Source organism: Pelophylax lessonae, assembly GCF_965119305.1.
Source record: "Pelophylax lessonae genome assembly, chromosome: 1".
Classification (NCBI taxonomy): domain Eukaryota; kingdom Metazoa; phylum Chordata; class Amphibia; order Anura; family Ranidae; genus Pelophylax; species Pelophylax lessonae.
In genome coordinates, this window is record NC_138768.1 from 140,582,284 (window position 1) to 140,600,555 (window position 18,272).

The following is an 18,272-nucleotide window of genomic DNA, read 5'->3' on the forward strand; positions in this document are numbered from 1 at the left end:
AGATATACACTGTGGGACAACCCCAACCCCAATCCACATACACATATACATCCCATAATAAGTTTATCTTAAGGCAGAAAGAAACAATAGAAGAACAATGGGATGCAGGTACTTAACAATAACAAACCCCACCCCACTAGCAAGGGTCTATGAGACACTACTGCAATATGTTAGCAATCTGTTAAGTCAAACCATTTATCTTTATATATTTCCTGAGGGATATTGTCCAGAAATATTATTGTCCCAAGTGAAAGAGCCCCTCACTCTTTCAACACAAACCACACATATAGAAGTCAGAATAACCCGGGGTAATACCAAATGCTGAGTCCAGTGTGGTTGTACAGCGAGTCTGATTAGTGCAGACCCGACTGGGGTTCTTGGTCACCCTGTGCCCCTAATAGACACAGGGTGACTTACACATAAGAGGGGCTGAGGAAGCTGGACAAGGAGTCTCCCAACCTCCCTAAAGCAATCTGGGTTCCACAAGCCCCCCAACCAAAGTGACTACGTCACAGTGTCCATCAGTGCCACCCATCAGTGCCCATCAGTGCCGTCCATCAGTGCCCATCAGTGCCACCTATCAGTGCCAATCAGTGCCGCCCATCAGTGCCACCTCATCAGTGCCCATAGGTGCCACCTCATCAGTGCCCATCAGTGCTGCCTCATCAGCGCACATCAGTGAAGGAGAAAAATTACTTATTTTCAAAATTTACTCACAGAAAATAAGAAACTTTTTTTTTTTCAAAATTTTCTTCTTTTTTTTTTTGTAAGAAATTAAAAACCCAGCGGTGAATAAATACCACCAAAAGAAAGCTCTATTTGTGTGAAAAAAATTATAAAAATTTCATATGGGTACAGTGTAGCATAACTGTGCAATTGTCATTCAAAATGTGACAGCGCTGAAAGCTGAAAATAGGCCTGGGCAGGAAGGGGGTGAAAGGGCCCAGTATTGAAGTGGTTAAATACCTTCTGGAGCTCGGTGTGTACAAAGTAGCACGGGGGAGCTCATGTCCATAATGGGGGATGGCAGTGACAAATGATCCGCAATGGCTCAAAAGTGATATGGTCCAGAAATATTTAGACAGAATAAAGGTGGATAAAGCAACAGGACCAGATGGCATCCACCCACAAATCCTAAAAGAATTGAGCTCTGTCATTTCAAAGCCATTGTTTCTATTTTTTTTATAATTTTTTTAGGGACTCTTTAATGATTGGAATAGTACCACTGAATTGGCGTAATGTGCCTATGTGCTGCCTATATTTAAAAAGGGATCAAAAACTCTAACAAGTAACTATAGACCTGTTAAGTTTAACTTCTATAGTTGTGAAGATACTGGAGAGTTTAACCAGTTCTGGACTGGAAGAATTTGCCCCCTTAATGACCAGGCCATTTTTTTGCGATACGGCACTGCGTTAATTTAATGGAAAATTGCGCGGTTGTGCGACAATGTACACAAATAAAATTGATATCCTTTTTTCCCTCACAAATAGAGCTTTCTTTTGGTGGTATTTGATCACCTCTGCGATGTTTATTTTTTGCTCTACAAACAAAAAAGAGCGACAATTCTGAAAAAAAAACTATGTTTTTCATATTCTGCTATATAACATTCCCAAAAAAAACTTAAAAAAAAATGTTTTTTCATCATTTTAGGCCAATTTTTTTTTTTTTTATTTTGATTGGTTTGCACAAAAGTTATCAGGTCTACAAACTAGGGGAAAGATTTATGTCATTTTTATTGTTTTTTTTTTTTCTAGTAATGGCGGCGATCTGCAATTTTTAGCGGGACTGCAACATTGCGGTGAACAGATCGGACCCCTTACTGACATTTCTTACACTTTTGGGGGACCAGTGACATTACTACAGTAATCAGTGCTAAAAAATATGCACTGTTACTGTAATAATGACACTGGCAGGGAAGGGGTTAACACAGTAGGTGATCAAGGGGTTAAATGTAATTCTACCAGAGTGTTTCTAACTGTATGGGGGATGGGCTTTTGAAATGATCACAGACCTGTGATCCTATATAGAAGGTGATCATTCCAGGGAGAAGAACAGTCAGCTGTGTTTACAATAGCTGACCGTTCTTCTCTCTCAGCGGGAGTGATCCCAGGTGGCCGGCGGCAATCGGAGCCGCCAGCTCCGTGCATCGGAGTCCCCGCTGCCGAGTGAGGGTGGGAGTGCGCCACCGGCGGTGCGTGCTCGCCCCCTAGCAGCAGTCGCGCGACCGATGTAGGGTTACGTCAGTTCGCGCAGGAGGGGCTGCCTGCCACAGTAAAACTCCTTAAGTGGTTAATAAAATACCACAAAGATGAGTTCTTGCTGGAAAAAATATTTTAAGCAACCGACAGCATTGATTCTTACCTTAGAATAAAGAATGGCTTTAGAAGTGGTATACTTCAGTTCAGTAGTATAATGTAAGGTTGTGTCTACAGACTCCGAAAAATCAATTTGTAAATGGATAGAAAACTGGCTAAAAAGACTGAATTCAGAGAGTAGTGGTAAATGATTCATACTCTGAATGGTCTAAGGTTATTAGTGGTGTACCCCAAGGTTCAGTGTTGGGACCCTTACTTTTTAATATATTTAAAAATGATATAGAGCCTGGGATTAATATGACCATTTCTGCCTTTGCAGATGACACCAAGCTTTGCAGGGGAATAACTTCCTTACAGGATGTCTCCAACTTACAAGCTGACCTTAATGCACTGTTTCATTGGTCAACTAGGTGACAAATGAGGTTTATTGTTGATAAATGTAAAGTTATGCACTTGGGGGCTAAGAATATGCATGCATCAAACATACTAGGTGGAGTACAACTGGGAGAATCAATAGCGGAGAAGGATCTGGGTGTTCTGGTAGATCATAAGCTTAATAATGCAATCAGGGCCGCCATCAGGGGGGTACAGCCAGTACTCCTGTATGGGGCCCCGGCAGCAGGAAGATCGGTAGGATGACAGCATACCTCCCAACCTGGGCAGGACTGTCCCGCTGTACAGAGGCTTTGTCCGGCATAATTCTGGTGATAAATGTTACCTTCTAGCTCAGAAGGACCTGCAGCAGTGGGAACATTTAAAACAGCCAGGGATTGGCTAACAAACCAGCTGGGTGTGCACTATGCAGCCACAATGAGAGACTGCACCTGTCAAATTCATGCTGTGATGTCGGTAATGGGCGGGACTGCTACTCAGACCCACCCCCTGTGTCAAGCAACACATGCATAGGGAAGAAGGAGAAGGAAGATATGGCAGCCAGCAACAGAAAGGTATTTTACAAAGGTAATCATGTGGAAGATGGGGACCTTTGGGGAAGATAAGGGCAGAGGACAGGTGTGTGTGTTGCAGAGGTTGTAGCAGCTGGGAAGAGGTGCAGTACAGAGGCATTTACATACATTCGCTACTATGGACAGCTTGGTATGGCACTACTGCCGATTTTTAACATTGGCCTCAATGGGAAAATCTTGGTCACCTTGGTATAGCACTACTCCCGATTTTTAACATTGGCCTCAATGGAGAATCTTGGTCACCTTGGTATGGCACTGCTATGGCACTGCTCCCTGTCTAACATTTGCATCTATGGGAAATCTTGGTCAGCTTAGTAAGGCACTACTCCCTATCTAGCACTCTCCTGAACCCTGTGCATAATGCACTCCAGAACCCTGCATTCTGTATCTAGCATTCTCCAGAACGTATTCCTGACCCCTGCACTCTGTACGTAATGCATTCCTGACCCCTGCACTCTGTATAGGGATGGGGTTGTGAATTTGTGGAGGGATTTGGGGGGGTTGCGGTGTGAGGGGTGAGTGGGAGGGATTTCTGCTAGGAAGAGGCATTGGGGGAGGGGGTGATAATATAATTTTGATATTTTCGGTGGAGGGGGGGGGGCTGTTAGGTAGGCTGTATGGGGCCCAGGATTTCTAGCGGCAGCCCTGAATGCAATGTCAAGTTGCGTTTTCCAAAGTGAGCAAAATCCTTTCTTGTATTAACAGAGGCATGGACTCCAGAGAGAGAGATATAATTTTGCCCCCGTACAAATCATTAGTAAGACCTAATCTGGAATATGCAGTTCAGTTTTGGGCAGCAGTTCACAAAAAGGATATCAGGGAACTGGAGAAAGTGCAGGGAAGAGCAACCAAACTGATAAGCGGCATGGAGGAGCTCAGCTATGAGGAAAGATTAGAGGAACTGAATTTATTCTCTCTTGAGAAGAGGAGATTAAGGGGGGATATGAACATGTATAAATGCATAAATGGTCTGTATAGTGAACTTGGTGTTGAGTTATTTACTCTAAGGTCATCACACAGGACAAGGAGGTATTCTTTACATCTGGAGGAACAGAGATTTCATCTCCAAATACGGAAAGGTTTCCTTACAATAAGAGCTGTGAAAATGTGAAAAGACTGCCGCAAGAGCTGGTTCTGTCCGGCTCAGTAGATTGCTTTAGAAAAGGCCTGGATTATTTCCTAAATGTACATAATATAACTGGATACTTGATCCAGGGAATATCTGATTGCAGTGGCGGCTGGTGCTCAAAATTTTTGGGGGGGCGCAAAAAGAAAAATGTAATAGGTATTGCTTCGCGCCAAAAAACGCAGTAAAAAAATTGCGTGACTTTGAAGCTGTGCCCCCTTCAATGCAATGAACACTGTGCTGTGCCCCCTTCAATGCAATGAACACTGTGCTGTGCCCCCTTCAATGCAATGAACACTGTGCTGTGCCCCCTTCAATGCAATGAACACTGTGCTGTGCCCCCTTCAATGCAATAAACACTGTGCTGTGCCCCCTTCAATGCAATAAACACTGTGCTGTGCCCCCACAATGCAGAGTTCAGCGTGCATGCCCCTTTCAATTCAGAGCGCCACAGCATTGTCCCCAATCACTGCAGAGCGCCACAGCATTGTCGCCAATGATTGCAGAGTGCCCACAGCATTGTCCCCCAATGATTGCAGAGTGCCACAGCATTGTACCCCAATGATTGCAGAGTGCCACAGAATTGTACCCCAATGATTGCAGAGTGCCCACAGCATTGTACCCCAATAAATGCAGAGTGCCCACAGCATTGTACCCCAATAATTGCAGAGTGCCACAGAATTGTACCCCAATGATTGCAGAGTGCCACAGCATTGTACCCCAATGATTGCAGAGTGCCACAGAATTGTACCCCAATGATTGCAGAGTGCCACAGCATTGTACCCCAATGATTGCAGAGTGCCCACAGCATTGTACCCCAATAAATGCAGAGCGCCACAGCATTGTACCCCAATAAATACAGAGCGCCTCAGCATTGTACCCCAATAAATGCAGAGCGCCACAGTATTGTACCCCAATAAATGCAGAGTGCCCACAGCATTGTACCCCAATAAATGCAGAGTGCCACAGCATTGTACCCCAATGATTGCAGAGTGCCCACAGCATTGTACCCCAATGATTGCAGAGTGCCACAGAATTGTACCCCAATGATTGCAGAGTGCCCACAGCATTGTACCCCAATAAATGCAGAGTGCCCACAGCATTGTACCCCAATAATTGCAGAGCGCCTCAGCATTGTACCCCAATAAATGCAGAGCGCCACAGAATTGTACCCCAATGATTGCAGAGTGCCACAGAATTGTACCCCAATGATTGCAGAGTGCCACAGCATTGTACCCCAATGATTGCAGAGTGCCACAGCATTGTACCCCAATGATTGCAGAGCGCCACAGCATTGTACCCCAATAAATGCAGAGTGCCCACAGCATTGTACCCCAATGATTGCAGAGTGCCACAGCATTGTATCCCAATAAATGCAGAGCGCCACAGCATTGTACCCCAATAAATGCAGAGTGCCACAGCATTGTACCCCAATGATTGCAGAGTGCCCACAGCATTGTACCCCAATAAATGCAGAATGCCCACAGCATTGTACCCCAATGATTGCAGAGTGCCCTCAGCATTGTACCCCAATGATTGCAGAGTGCCACAGAATTGTACCCCAATGATTACAGAGTGCCACAGAATTGTACTCCAATGATTGCAGAGTGCCACAGCATTGTACCCCAATGATTGCAGAGTGCCCACAGCATTGTACCCCAATAAATGCAGAGCGCCACAGCATTGTACCCCAATAAATACAGAGCGCCTCAGCATTGTACCCCAATAAATGCAGAGCGCCACAGTATTGTACCCCAATAAATGCAGAGTGCCCACAGCATTGTACCCCAATGATTGCAGAGTGCCACAGCATTGTATCCCAATAAATGCAGAGCGCCACAGCATTGTACCCCAATAAATGCAGAGTGCCCTCAGCATTGTACCCCAATGATTGCAGAGTGCCACAGAATTGTACCCCAATGATTACAGAGTGCCACAGAATTGTACCCCAATGATTGCAGAGTGCCACAGCATTGTACCCCAATGATTGCAGAGTGCCCTCAGCATTGTACCCCAATGATTGCAGAGTGCCACAGAATTGTACCCCAATGATTACAGAGTGCCACAGAATTGTACCCCAATGATTGCAGAGTGCCACAGCATTGTACCCCAATAAATGCAGAGTGCCCACAGCATTGTACCCCAATGATTGCAGAGTGCCCTCAGCATTGTACCCCAATGATTGCAGAGTGCCACCGAATTGTACCCCAATGATTACAGAGTGCCACAGAATTGTACCCCAATGATTGCAGAGTGCCACAGCATTGTACCCCAATGATTGCAGAGTGCCCTCAGCATTGTACCCCAATGATTGCAGAGTGCCACAGAATTGTACCCCAATGATTACAGAGTGCCACAGAATTGTACCCCAATGATTGCAGAGTGCCACAGCATTGTACCCCAATGATTGCAGAGTGCCCACAGCATTGTACCCCAATAAATGCAGAGCGCCACAGCATTGTACCCCAATACAGAGCGCCTCAGCATTGTACCCCAATAAATGCAGAGCGCCACAGTATTGTACCCCAATAAATGCAGAGTGCCCACAGCATTGTACCCCAATGATTGCAGAGTGCCACAGCATTGTATCCCAATAAATGCAGAGCGCCACAGCATTGTACCCCAATAAATGCAGAGTGCCACAGCATTGTACCCCGAAGATTGCAGAGTGCTCACAGCATTGTACCCCAATAAATGCAGAGCGCCACAGCATTGTACCCCAATAAATGCAGAGCACCACAGAATTGTACCCCAATAAATGCAGAGCGCCACAGCATTGTACCCCAATGATTGCAGAGTGCCACAGAATTGTACCCCAGTGATTGCAGAGCGCCACAGCATTGTACCCCAATAAATGCAGAGTGCCCACAGCATTGTACCCCAATGATTGCAGAGTGCCACAGCATTGTATCCCAATAAATGCAGAGCGCCACAGCATTGTACCCCAATAAATGCAGAGTGCCCACAGCATTGTACCCCAATAAATGCAGAGTGCCCACAGCATTGTCCCCCAATAAATGCAGAGTGCCCACAGCATTGTCCCCCAATCAATGCAGAGTGCCACAGCAATGTACCCCAATAAATGCAGAGTGCCACAGCAATGTCCCCCAATAAATGCAGAGTGCCCACTGCATTGTCCCCCAATCAATGCAGAGTGCCACAGCAATGTACCCCAATAAATGCAGAGTGCCACAGCAATGTACCCCAATAAATGCAGAGTGCCCACAGCAATGTACCCCAATCAATGCAGAGTGCAGCGTGCGTGCTCCCTTCAATTTAATGCACTTACCTGGCGGCGGCGGCGGCGGGTTCTTCCCTCCTCGATCCTCTCTGCGGCGGCGGGAAGGAGAGCGGCTTCTCCCTCGTCCTCCGAGCGGCGGTGACGGTGAGTGAATGACTCACGCACCGGCACCGCCCCCATTGTGACGTCAGGGATCGGATGTCCTGGATGATGATTGGTCCAGGCTGGAGACTGGACCAATCACAGCCAGGATATCCGAAAGTGGGGGTGTCCAATCGCAAGGACTTGCGATCGGTTACGCCCCCAGAAAGCTGCCGATCGGCGCCTCTTCTGGGACGTAACCCCACCCCCAACCCCCTAGCCACCACTTCCCCTACAAAGGCCGGCGAACCCAATTTTTTTTTTTTTTAACTTTATTTGTTCGCTGACATTTTTTTTTTTTCTTTTTTTTTAGGGGTAGGGGGGCGGCGCCCTGGCGCCCGCTATGCACGGGCCGCCACTGTCTGATTGCCTCATAGGGGATCAGGAAGGATTTTTTTCCCCTGCTGGAGAAAATTGAATCATGCTTTGCTGGGTTTTTTGCCTTCCTCTGTTTTAACTATGGGTATAGGATTGTGTATATAGGATTGTATGAAAAAAATGTTCCCATTTTATTGGTTAAACTAGATGGACTTGTGTCTTTTTTCAACCAGACTAACTAAGTAACTATGTGACTGGCAATGCACCAAAATGCCCAAAAAACACATACAGTATGTAGCCGGGATGGGACTACCATAATATATGTATATATATACAGTGGCGGCCGGCCCATAGGGGGCGCAGGGGCGCCGCCCCCCCCCCCCCCAAAAAAAAGAAAAAGAAAAAAAAAAGATTTAAAAAAAAAAAAAAATAATAATTTTTTTGCCCACAAGGGGCGCCCGTCTCATTGGTGCCTATGGGGGGGTGGGGTTTTCCACCCGCAGAGGCGCCGATAGACGGCCTTCTGGGGCGTAACTGTAGCGCAGAGCTCTGCGCTCCACCACCCCTCTTTCGGCGTCCGCCGCATTGGTGCCGATGGGGGGTGGGGTTTTCCACCAGCAGAAGCGCCAATTGGCGGCCTTCTGGGGCGTAACTGTAGCGCAGAGCAATGCGCTACACCACCCCCTTTTGTGATGTCTTGGATCATGATTGGTCCAGACTCCAGCCTGGACCAATCATGATTCAGGACATCCATGGTGACCTCGTTGGGGGCGGTGCCGGTGCGTGCATCAGTCACTCACCGTCACCGCCCGGTCACTTTCCCGCCGCAGCCCGCGAAGAAGAGGAGTCGCGAGGAGGGGAGAAGCCGCCGCCAGGAGCCGAGCAGAAGAGGACGGACATCAGAGTCGCGAGGAGGGGAGAAGCCGCCGCCGGGAGCCGAGCAGAAGGGGACGGACGTCGGAGTCGCGAGGAGGGGAGAAGCCGCCGCCGGGAGCCGAGCCGTCGCCAGGTAAGTGCCTATTCCACCACCTGCGCCATGCCTGTGCCATGCCTATTCCACCACCTGCGCCATGCCTGTACCATCTGTGCCATGACCTTACCATCACCTGTGCCATGACCTTACCATCACCTGTGCCATGCCTGTACCATCTGTGCCATGCCTATTCCACCACCTGTGCCATGACCTTACCATCACCTGTGCCATGACCTTACCATCACCTGTGCCATGCCTGTACCATCTGTGCCATGACCTTACCACCACCTGTGCCATGACCTTACCATCACCTGTGCCATGACCTTACCATCACCTGTGCCATGCCTGTACCATCTGTGCCATGCCTATTCCACCACCTGTGCCATGCCTGTACCATCTGTGCCATGCCTATTCCACCACCTGCGCCATGCCTGTGCCATGCCCATTCCACCACCAGCGCCATGCCTGTGCCATGCCTATTCCACCACCTGCGCCATGCCTGTGCCATGCCTATTCCACCACCTGCGCCATGCCTGTACCATCTGTGCCATGCCTATTCCACCACCTGTGCCATGACCTTACCATCACCTGTGCCATGACCTTACCATCACCTGTGCCATGCCTGTACCATCTGTGCCATGCCTATTCCACCACCTGCGCCATGCCTGTGCCATGCCTATTCCACCACCTGCGCCATGCCTGTGCCATGCCTATTCCACCACCTGCGCCATGCCTGTACCATCTGTGCCATGCCTATTCCACCACCTGTGCCATGACCTTACCACCACCTGTGCCATGACCTTACCATCACTTGTGCCATGACCTTACCATCACCTGTGCCATGCCTGTACCATCTGTGCCATGACCTTACCACCACCTGTGCCATGACCTTACCATCACCTGTGCCATGACCTTACCATCACCTGTGCCATGCCTGTACCATCTGTGCCATGCCTATTCCACCACCCGTGCCATGCCTGTACCATCTGTGCCATGCCTATTCCACCACCTGCGCCATGCCTGTGCCATGCCCATTCCACCACCAGCGCCATGCCTGTGCCATGCCTATTCCACCACCTGTGCCATGCCTGTGCCATGCCTATTCCACCACCTGCGCCATGCCTGTACCATCTGTGCCATGCCTATTCCACCACCTGTGCCATGACCTTACCATCACCTGTGCCATGACCTTACCATCACCTGTGCCATGCCTGTACCATCTGTGCCATGCCTATTCCACCACCTGCGCCATGCCTGTGCCATGCCTATTCCACCACCTGCGCCATGCCTGTGCCATGCCTATTCCACCACCTGCGCCATGCCTGTACCATCTGTGCCATGCCTATTCCACCACCTGTGCCATGACCTTACCACCACCTGTGCCATGACCTTACCATCACCTGTGCCATGACCTTACCATCACCTGTGCCATGCCTGTACCATCTGTGCCATGACCTTACCACCACCTGTGCCATGACCTTACCATCACCTGTGCCATGACCTTACCATCACCTGTGCCATGCCTGTACCATCTGTGCCATGCCTATTCCACCACCTGTGCCATGCCTGTACCATCTGTGCCATGCCTATTCCACCACCTGCGCCATGCCTGTGCCATGCCCATTCCACCACCAGCGCCATGCCTGTGCCATGCCTATTCCACCACCTGCGCCATGCCTGTGCCATGCCTATTCCACCACCTGCGCCATGCCTGTACCATCTGTGCCATGCCTATTCCACCACCTGTGCCATGACCTTACCATCACCTGTGCCATGACCTTACCATCACCTGTGCCATGCCTGTACCATCTGTGCCATGCCTATTCCACCACCTGCGCCATGCCTGTGCCATGCCTATTCCACCACCTGCGCCATGCCTGTGCCATGCCTATTCCACCACCTGCGGCATGCCTGTACCATCTGTGCCATGCCTATTCCACCACCTGTGCCATGACCTTACCACCACCTGTGCCATGACCTTACCATCACCTGTGCCATGACCTTACCATCACCTGTGCCATGCCTGTACCATCTGTGCCATGCCTATTTCACCACCTGTGCCATGCCTGTACCATCTGTGCCATGCCTATTCCACCACCTGCGCCATGCCTGTGCCATGCCCATTCCACCACCAGCGCCATGCCTGTGCCATGCCTATTCCACCACCTGCGCCATGCCTGTGCCATGCCTATTCCACCACCTGCGCCATGCCTGTACCATCTGTGCCATGCCTATTCCACCACCTGTGCCATGACCTTACCATCACCTGTGCCATGACCTTACCATCACCTGTGCCATGCCTGTACCATCTGTGCCATGCCTATTCCACCACCTGCGCCATGCCTGTGCCATGCCTATTCCACCACCTGCGCCATGCCTGTGCCATGCCTATTCCACCACCTGCGCCATGCCTGTACCATCTGTGCCATGCCTATTCCACCACCTGTGCCATGACCTTACCACCACCTGTGCCATGACCTTACCATCACCTGTGCCATGACCTTACCATCACCTGTGCCATGCCTGTACCATCTGTGCCATGCCTATTCCACCACCTGTGCCATGCCTGTACCATCTGTGCCATGCCTATTCCACCACCTGCGCCATGCCTGTGCCATGCCCATTCCACCACCAGCGCCATGCCTGTGCCATGCCTATTCCACCACCTGCGCCATGCCTGTGCCATGCCTATTCCACCACCTGCGCCATGCCTGTACCATCTGTGCCATGCCTATTCCACCACCTGTGCCATGACCTTACCACCACCTGTGCCATGACCTTACCATCACCTGTGCCATGACCTTACCATCACCTGTGCCATGCCTGTACCATCTGTGCCATGACCTTACCACCACCTGTGCCATGACCTTACCATCACCTGTGCCATGACCTTACCATCACCTGTGCCATGACCTTACCATCACCTGTGCCATGCCTGTACCATCTGTGCCATGCCTATTCCACCACCTGTGCCATGCCTGTACCATCTGTGCCATGCCTATTCCACCACCTGCGCCATGCCTGTGCCATGCCCATTCCACCACCAGCGCCATGCCTGTGCCATGCCTATTCCACCACCTGCGCCATGCCTGTGCCATGCCTATTCCACCACCTGCGCCATGCCTGTACCATCTGTGCCATGCCTATTCCACCACCTGTGCCATGACCTTACCCTCACCTGTGCCATGACCTTACCATCACCTGTGCCATGCCTGTACCATCTGTGCCATGCCTATTCCACCACCTGCGCCATGCCTGTGCCATGCCTATTCCACCACCTGCGCCATGCCTGTGCCATGCCTATTCCACCACCTGCGCCATGCCTGTACCATCTGTGCCATGCCTATTCCATCACCTGTGCCATGCCTATACCCTCTGTGCCATGCCTATTCCATCACCTGTGCCATGCCTGTACCATCACCTGTGCAATGCCTGTACCATCACCTGTGCAATGCCTATTTCATCACCTGTGCCATGCCTGTACCATCACCTGTGCCATGCCTGTACCATCTGTGCCATGCCTATTCCATCACCTGTGCCATGCCTATACCATCTGTGCCATGCCTATTCCACCACCTGTGCCATGCTTGTACCATCTGTGCCATGCCTATTCCATCACCTGTGCCATGCCTATACCATCTGTGCCATGCCTATTCCATCACCTGTGCCATGCCTGTACCATCACCTGTGCAATGCCTGTACTATCACCTGTGCAATGCCTATTTCATCACCTGTGCCATGCCTGTACCATCACCTGTGCCATGCCTGTACCATCTGTGCCATGCCTGTACCATCTGTGCCATGCCTATTCCATCACCTGTGCCATGCCTATTCCATCACCTGTGCCATGCCTATTCCATCACCTGTGCCATGCCTGTACCATCACCTGTGCAATGCCTATACCATCACCTGTGCCATGCCTATACCATCACCTGTGCCATGCCTATACCATCACCTGTGCCATGCCTATTCTACCACCTGTTCCATGCCTATACCATCTGTGCCATGCCTATTCCATCACCTGTGCCATGCCGTTACCATCTGTGCCATGCCTATACCATCACATGTGCCATGCCTGTACCATGACCTCAAAGTCATGCAATTTTTTTACCTCGTTTTTTGCTGCGAAGCAATACCTATTACATTTTTGTTTTTGCGCCCCCCCAAAAATTTTGAGCACCAGCCGCCACTGTATATATATATGCTTACCGTTATTGTTGATGTTGCCAGAGTGCCCCTTTAAGCCTGCTTTCAGAGGAAGATTGGCCTCTCACTGGAAGTGGAAGAACTGGATTGTGGGAGATATAGTTCCGTACTGGACGCAGACTGTTATCTGGATTTCAGAAGGAACTATACTCCCAGAAAGCATTGGGGGAGTGAAGGACCATAGGAGAGCCTATAAACCTATCTGCTTCACAGTGCGCGCTCTCTCTTGCTTCTGGGACCCAGTGAGTGTAGTCCAGCTTGTGGAATGCTGACAGACACTGTTGACTGTTGAGGCCTAGCACACGCGGCCTAGTCTGAGTGCAGAGCTCGTCCTCAGTGGTGCGAATGCTGGTGATTACGCGGTGGTGGCTAATCCCATGGAGCTGAACGGGAAGCGAGGGGAGGTCGAACAGACTGACCGGGACAGCAGAGTATCGATCATTTCCAGACGCAGGAGCATGGGAGGTCGCATCGCCTGTGTTGTGGGATCATCATATATGGACCTCAGAGAACGGAAGGGTGCCTGTGTGAAATCCTAAATCGCAAATATAATCCTTTTTCATCAACACACTGAACGCAGACAGTAGGGATGTAACGATATCAAAATCTCACGGTATGATACAATTTCGATATTGACCTCACGGTACGATATTTATTGCGATATTGTGGAAAAGCTCACGGTATTGTTTTCTATGTGTCATGTTCACACCAGAGCACTGTATCTGTGTTCCAGAGATGTGTGATTTTATGCAGACGTTTGCATACAAGAACACACATAAATGTGCATAAAGGCAACAAACCTCTTTCCTACAACAGTTGAGTCTTAGGAAATATACCTTTAAAAAAAAAAAAACACACATGTATAAAAATGCATAGAAGTGCCCATAGCAATACACATAAATGTGCGGAAATGTAATGAAATGCAGGTGCATTTGTGTTGTCCTCTGTTAATGTAATGGGCCCTGAGCCTAGATTAACATTGATGCAGTCTGGGATTTGCAGTGATTTCTGTGCACTTAGTATTAGTAGTTCCCCACACTGCTTTACAATCACACTCCAGTCAGTGACTGTCTATGCTGCCTGGCAGAGGTGCACAAACTGCACAAATCACAAAAATGGCTGGGCATAATGGCAAATTATTTGGCAGATAAGACATAACAGGAAAATGAATAATAGGTGTCATCATAGTATGAACCGCTATCGAGTCATCATAAACTAACTCACCGGCGGTCCGGTGTCACTGTGTCTTGCCATGGTGCTGTCACGTGGTGCCTGAAGCTGCTCCGCCGAGTCCGACTCCGCCGCTCTCGTGCGCTGGCTCCGCCTCCGCCCCACAAGCCCGCCCACCCACACCAACTGGCAGCCGCTCGCCTCGGCTCGGCCAGTAGCAGACAGTGTGGGTGACCGTGACAGACAGCAGGAGGAGCTGACGAGACACAGATACGGCGGCCCAGACCAGTCAGAATACACCGTACACCCACCACGATGATATCGGGCCATGTTAATAACCGCGATACCGCGATAGCGGCAATATCGTTACATCCCTAGCAGACAGTATTGCATCTATCACTTCTTTGGGATTACAAATATCACATTGGACAGTGATAAGAGCTGCAACTGCTGGCGAAGACTTAGCAATGCCTTGCTAGAAGAAGGTGTTTAATATTTGCTTTGCCGTAAAGGGGACAGGTTCAAAGTTACTTTCACTGCTCTTAGTCAGGACAAATTGTTGTCTCAGTGTAATTCTAAGTTCCTTTTCCTAGGCCATAGTCCTAATAGTGCTATAAAGTACTAATAGTTATTGTTCAAGATTATATTCAACTGTGTTGTCAATTGGTCGTAAATATTCCTTATCAGCTTTTCCTATTCATATTTGTGTCATTCTGCTGAATCTCACTGGTTCTGGTGGGATTTGGCCGACTGATATCGGTGTATTTCCTCATCACAAAGTTATACCTGTTCATCTTATAGTTATATTTGTTTATCCTTCGAGTAAAATAGCAAAACATTATTTGAATTGTCTCAGTGTGTTTTTTAAGGACTGCTTACCATGTCAGAACCTAGAGTGTCAGGTGGGTTGGATTGTTTGCAGGGTCATGGGTGTGCTGAGGAACACCCGTTAACCAGCAGCCCTCAAGGGTGCAGTGCTACATTTGGAGGCTCATCCGGGATATCCTTTGCTACTCTAGCCCTCAGCCAACCCTACTACAAGCCAATGACAGGAAAGGTGATGAACTCGGCTGCAGGGAAAGCCTGGGGAAGATCCCAAGGGGCCCGGCTAGGGCAAATCATGGTTCTGGAGGTCACAGGAAGTGAGTGCAAGGAGAGAGATCCGGAAATGGGTGAGAACCCTGGTGCCAGAACAAAGGGCCTACCTATTGGATGCATGGACAGATGGGGAATTAGACGTCGTGCAAGTACTGCTGGAATGACAAGAAGACATGCCTGCATGCTTCCAGGTAGAGGAGGTAACCCTGAAGGAGGGGGTCAAGGTCTTAGTGTTCTCTCTCTCAATTGGAGAAAAAGAAATCATTGGAAGAGGGGCCACTGCCCTCGCCAGCCAGCCCTGGTCCTGCAAGCCCTGATGCGAGTGAACTCGGTGTTCCCCTTGTTTCCTTCTATACAGACATGAGCTGTTTAGTCAAGAGCTTGGTGAAGAATGGTTCCAATGGTGCCGGGCAAGGTTATAGAAGGTTATAGGCTGTGGTTCTTTTCGGGTCAGACACCAACTCCAACGGGAGAGGAGGATTTTGAGAAGTGGATGAATCAGGCCACTCAAGCCGTAGAAGAATGGAGTGTGCCAGAGGCTGTGAAGAGGCAATGACTTAGTGAGAGTCTGAGAGGTCCAGCTGCCGAGGTGATTAGGAATTTGAGGATGGGCAACAAGGATTGTGTAGCCATGGACTATATTGATGCCTTGTTTGCCGTGTTCGGCCGAGTAGAAAAGACCCCTGACCTGCTGTACAAATTTAATCATACACGCCAAAAACAAGGAGAGAGACTGTCTGATTATGTCTTTTGGGTGGACAAGATGTTGCATCAGATCATCTTGAAGAAGGGCATAGACCCTGAGGATGCCAATCAAGTGCGGTTGGACAGAGTACTACAAGGAGCTCGGCCAAACCACTGCATAGTCTTGAAGCTGCTATTAAAAGGACTTCGAGCTACCCCTACTTATCCTGAGCTGATGATAGAAGTGAGGGAGGAAGGAAAAGAGCCAAAGTGTTAGAAAACTGTTAACAGGTGAAGGAGGAGAGAGAGGGCTTCTGCCCGCCTGGCTCGTGTGGAGCATAGTCTCTACGAGGAAGAAAGTGAAGCAGATGTAGACCTTGGTCGCTGTGAGAGTTCGGGAGAAAAGAAACCTGAGGACAATTCGAGCTCAGCTGATTTGATGATTCAGGTGGCACAGGCCTAAACCCAGATGTGCCAGGCCTTAATGCAAGTGATGGAAGCTCAAGTGAAAGTTCAAGAACCAAAGGGCAGTCCAAGAGGGCTGAGTCTCTCCACCTCTCAAGGCAGAGGTTGCTTTGAATGTGGAGAAGAAGGACACATTTTCGGGCCAAATGCCCCAAGCGAGGGATTAGCCCTGGACTGTTGAAGGAGCTGCTGAGAGCCTTACAGAAATTCCTTTTATCAAAGAAGGTGGAAAACTTCAGGGGACCTCAGTGAAGGAGCCAATTGAGCGTCCTGAGACTAAATAGAGCTCCAGCACTAGGAAAATTTCAAGAAAATGGCATGGGATGGGGCCTTCCATCCGGTCCCTTTCCTCTACGCCTAGAAAACAGAGGGGGCCATCTGGGTCGAAAAAAAGACACAGGGGGTCAATGTATCTTCTCCTCCAATGAAGAAAAAAAGGATGTGGTCTCCAACTATGAAATCAGTAGAAGTACAGACTGTTAAGTTCCCTTGGAAGGATGCACCCGGACAGTGGGTGGGAACGACTTCTTCTCCAATTGCAAGTTTGGAGGCACCAGTAACCAATACACCTCGGCGATTGGAAGAACCCGTGCCGACAGTACGACGAAGATTGTTCACAACTCCGGAAAGAAGTGTGCCGAAGAAGCTGGTGGGGCCACCCCCTGTGGTCTCATTGCAGGTAGAAGGGATCTACACCAAGGCTTTGTTGGACACTGGCGCTCATGTGACCCTGCTGTACAGACACTTCTATGACAAGCACTTGAAGCACATTCCATTGTGTAAATTAAAAGATCTGGAGATTTGGGGACTCAGCCCCTAGAAGTTTCCCTATGACGGGTATATACCCATCAAAATCGCTTTTGATCCTTCAGTGGTGGGGAGATGGAAGTTTTCCACACTTTGGCAGTAGTGTGTCCCCAAGCCTCCTGGAGCAAAGCAGAATTCCCTGATAATCAGAACGAACACAGACTTGGGGAGAAGAATGCTCATTCCATTGGCCATTAGGAGCTCAGCTGTTGAAGAAAGCTGTGGCGACTGGACACTCGGGCGTGAGTATTGCAACCTGGAGAGAGGACATGTATGAAGGCTACGGTAAAGCTGTCTTGGGACCAGCCGAGTCCTTTTGTGATGTTGGAAGGAAACCCACTTGAAGAAGATACAGGGCTAGAACTGGTCCCGGAGATAGTGCCCACTAAGACGCTGTTGAGGGCTGGAGGGAAAGTTCCTGTCAGCATTCTGAATATCACATGGCAGCCGGTCAGCCTAAAGCCTCGGATGGTGTGGGGGCAGGTGAGTGTTGCCACCCCGGTAAGCCTGAAGGATCTGGTGCAGAAGAGTGAGGAAGTTGGACCGGATGAAGATTCGGGAGTACAATGTCCTGCTGTACCTTCCAAGTGGGGGGAGCTTGTCTGGAGCCAAGTGGTTCAGTGTGCTGGACTTGAAGAGTGGTTATTACTAGATATCTATGCATCGTGAGGACATCTATGCATCGAGAGAAGACTGCTTTCATTAGCCCGTTGGGTTTCTTTGAATTTGATCGTATGCCACAAGGATTGGCGGGTTCCCCAG